At 50.0% G+C, this 4,291-nt stretch overlaps 1 protein-coding gene across 1 annotated transcript in view; it reads left to right on the top strand.

Annotated features, from left to right (window-relative positions):
* The window catches only part of SPAG17 (sperm associated antigen 17), a 469,533-nt gene that overhangs the window by 34,246 nt on the left and 430,996 nt on the right, over positions 1–4,291 (top strand). Inside the window, exon 2 of the mRNA XM_019526871.1 lies at positions 3,383–3,523. The gene's annotated coding sequence lies outside the window, so the exon portion shown is untranslated. The remainder of the gene's footprint in view (positions 1–3,382; positions 3,524–4,291) is intronic.

The raw sequence follows: 4,291 nt of genomic DNA, 5'->3' as shown, positions 1-4,291 counted from the left end.
GGGGAGGTAGATGAAGAAGAGGGGGAGTGTGCCCCTGTGCCCACCCCCACAAGCAGGGCCAGGGGATGAGGGCAGAGGTGTCACTCTGTGGGCCACACACATGCCGGCCAGCCTGACAGGAGGTCTGCACACAGAAGCTGCCACTACACCTTGCGCTACCATCCCACAGCCACCTGCACAGCTTTGTGGGCAAGTGGCACGGGGTGTGGCAGCAGCAGTGCAGTGGCAAGCACTGCGTGCAGGCCACATATGTGCCGCCCAGCTGGGGGGTGGAACAGGGGGCTTGCATGCAGCAGCATGCCCTGCAACCAGCTGCGCGGCTCTGTGGCAGTGCGGGGTGGTGGTGGCTGCCTGCAGGCTGGGTGTGCTTTGTGGGCAAGCACTGCCACCATGGAGCCATGCCCTTCACCCCTGGATCCTAGAGGTAAGTGGGGCTTGGGGGCTGTGGGGCAGAGCTGGGGAAGATGATTGGGGGCTGAGGGAGTTGGGGGTGCTGCTGGCCCAGACAGTACATCACATCTGGGAGCAGGGTCAGGGGATGAGGGCAGGGGTGCACCTCTGCGGGGGGCCTTTGCGGGCAAGTGATGTAGGGCACGGTGTGTTGGTGCTCACCATGTGCGGGCCACACACATGACGCCCGGCTGCCTGCCCAGGGGAAGGGGAGAGGGAGACTGGCATGCGGCCGGAGCACAACTCAGTAGCCAGCTCTGCAGCCACAGCGAGGGATCTGCAGAGGAGGGCGGGAGCTCTTATGCAGTTGCTGCTTACCTGGAGGACCATGAGGGCGGTGATGGCTACTGCCTACAAAACCTCCCACTGCCACCGCGGAGCTGTACCCGGAGCTGTGCGGCCAGCCACCGGGTGGCAGCAGCAGCGTGGTGGTGACCGGGCAGCATGCAGCCATCCCCACCACCACACTGCGCTGAACCACTGCCGCTGGACACACAGATCCGAGCACAGCTCCGCGGTGGCAGTGGGAGGTTTTGTACACAGCAGCAGTCGCTGCTGGCATGGGCAGCCACTGCTGCTTACCTGTGGGGCTGCCCGTGCCAGCAGTGACTGCCGCCACACAGCTCTGGGCATGGCTCCACAGTGGCAGCAGGAGGTTTTGTAGGCAGCGGCCGTCACCACCATCACAGCCCTCTAGGTAAGCGGCAGCTGCCACCATGTGTGAGCCCCCTGAGTCCCCCCCACCCCACCTGAATCCCTCCCTGGGCAGGAGGCCGGGCGGCAGGTGTGCAGCCCACACATGGCGGGCACCACCACACTAAGCCCTGCATTGCTTGCCCACAAAGTCCCCCCAGGGGGCACCCCTTCCCTCACCATCTGGCCCTGCTCCCAGCTGTGGTGTGTTGCCTAGAGCCAGCAGCACCCCATGCTCTCTCAGCCCCCAACCATCTTCCCCAGCCCTGCCCCACAGCCCCACTTACCTCTATGTTTCAGGGGTGAAGGACGAGCCTGAGCCTGAGCCCAGCCTTGTCTGCCTCAGAGTCTCAGGCCCCACCTTCCCCCCTCTCCCTTCCCATCTGGGCAGGGCTGGGGGTTTCCCACCCTTTCTGCGATCAACTCTTGCAGGCTGGAGCTGTGCCAGCCTGCAAGAGCTCTTTGCAAAAGCGGAGAATCCGCAGATTTCTCTGCTAAAAAGGGAAATCCATGTTTTCTCCAATAAAAACAGGGAATCCATGGTTTTCTCTGTTTTTCCGTGGGAAACAAAAAACCCGGATCCATGGTTATAACATACCATCCTTCCCTGGAACCTATACAGAAAATCCTCAAACAACTGGAACACATACTAGAAGAAGACCCAATTCTTACAGAGATCTTTCCAGAATTACCTATCCTAGCCTTTAAACAAGCACTGAACCTCACCAACATCACCACCAGAAGCAAACTTTCTATGGCCCAAAGTACACCAAATGGATCCAGACCATGCCAGGACAAAAAAGGTAAAACCTGCCAACACAGCTCCACCACTCCCACAATAACTACATCCCACAACAGAACCATTACCATTCCTGGATCTTACTCCTGCACCTCCAGAAATGTAATATCTCATCCAGTGGACTAAATGCCCTGATGGAAAATATGTAGGAGAAACCAAACAACAACTGCATATCAGAATGAATGTACACTGAAAAATCTATCAAAAATAAAAATTCCCAATTACCTGTGTGTGTAAGCTCCTCACAAGACAACTACTCTCCGATCTCTCAGTCCTAATTTACAAAACACCTTTCATAGACAAGCCTACGAACTTTACTTCATAAATCTACTGGATTCAAAAAATCATGGACTAAGTATAGACATTGGATTTATGGTACATTATAACTTGCCTGCCATCTAAGAACCCCAGGTAACTTGTCTGCATTTTCCCAGCTACATTCTACCACCATGTCAACATTCCCCCTTCCTCCCCACCTACTTGTCTCATACCTATTCCCATTCCCTCTGATCCTCGCTGCCACACAGTTGCATTTTCACAGACCTGCATTTTGCGTATTGGCTTCTAATCTACCCAGGACAGCACACAAAACAACACCAGATTCTTCCTATGCCTGAATAAGGGTGTTTGTGCCCAAAAGCTTGCAAAGAACAATTTTTTCAACTATTTAGTTGGTATAATAAAAGATACCACATCTACCCAAAGAACCTTGTCTGCCTATTAGAAATATTTTTTGGTGGTACTGGGGCATGGCTATGTCATTAACCCCATGGGTAATTGTTGTCCTATTGCCAAATTTCCAAGTCAGGATCCCTGTTGGGGACAGCTTTTGGCAGTGGGGCCAGTGATGGTATCAGAATGAGCACAGGACAGGTAACACTGGCGCTGCTCACTCTTGTTGTCAGAAGTAGGTCATCCAGCCCACAAAAAGCCCCTCTGTCTTGATCTGACCTGCCAACCCAAATAGGCTGGACAACCCTGGACTCTAGATAGTCTGGATAAGAAACAGAAAGATCACTTATGCACATTTTTTTTTGTTTTGAAAATCTTTAGAGCTATACATTTTGGGAAATTATGTTTTGTACTTCTGAAATATTCAGGTTAAAGACCAGTGTTTCTGCAAGTGTCATTTTAAATGTTACTCCATCCCTATTGTACTTATGCAGCATTGGCCAAGAAAGAAAAAGTTACATGCTGCTGCTAAGTTGTGTTGTGTTTTTACACAGCATAATACTGCCACCTGATGGTAGCAAATAATTACGATGTCGGAGTTTAGACTTCACTTTTATTTCCTTTATTTCAAAGCAATAATCAGTGTGATGTTTAGACTTCATAAGATGTCTTTAGTAGTGGGGCCGTCTTGTTCTGCTGGCTTTTTCTTAAATCATGAAGTTAAGAGTGTTTTAATGCACTTATTTTTTTATTTTGGAAAATTAACAGGATGATTGGAAGCCCAACATTGCTTTTGTTGTGGAGAACAAAATTGAGGATGAAATCCATACAAAGGCACTGTCTCTTGCTGTGCATGTACCACAGCGGAAGCTCTTCAGTGTCATATCGTGGGAAGGAATTTATGAACAGGTATTTAATACGTCGTCTTATTAAACGCTCTTGAAAATTAGAAGGTTTTTCTTCTTTGAAGAAGCTCTTACTGCATATTAATATAAAATGCATGGATAATTTAAATAATTAGATGTTCATTCACATAGAAGTTAAGAAAAAAAAGAGAGTAGGTAGGCAAGTGCAAAGCCTGTCAGTCAGCATGTTTAAACATCCAATTAATACACAGCAATAAACTCCAGTGCCTATCACTGGAGCTTATTGCTCCAGAGCTCCATGTTCAAACATGTGCCCAGGACCGCAACATGTTGAGTCAGGTGGGAGCACACCTGCCTGGCAGAAGACCCAGGGGGTAACCCCACCAGCCCAGGGCTGCTTCAACTCAGCTCAGAGTGCTGAAGAAGGGCCGGCTGGGGCATGAGGGTACTTCAGTATAGGGCTAGCCAGCAGGCAGCCCCACACTAAAGCACGCTTGTGCCCCAGCCAGCCCTGTCAGCATCTTCAGGTGTGTTGTTGAGGAGTAAAAAACTCCACTATAGTACTAACCTACAGTAGAGTTTTTATAAGTACTAACCTACAGCAGAGTTAATTAGTTTACTTTGTCCTAATATCACTGCATGTGTAGATGATGAGATGTTTAGTGCAGAGCTAATAATGAAAATCTTCAATAAACATCTTGTGTAGATGCAACCACTTCAGTGTAGTCCAGGTCTTTGTCCAGACAAGGTTTAAATGTATAGATGTGACAGGCTGGCTGGCAGTGACCTAGCCCAGGGGTTTTGAAAGGGC

Source organism: Gavialis gangeticus, unplaced genomic scaffold (genome assembly GCF_001723915.1).
Source record: "Gavialis gangeticus isolate Ggan-Ray unplaced genomic scaffold, GavGan_comp1, whole genome shotgun sequence".
Taxonomy (NCBI): domain Eukaryota; kingdom Metazoa; phylum Chordata; order Crocodylia; family Gavialidae; genus Gavialis; species Gavialis gangeticus.
The sequence above is the reverse complement of the archived record's forward strand: the minus strand, read 5'-3'. Positions and strand labels throughout refer to the sequence as shown.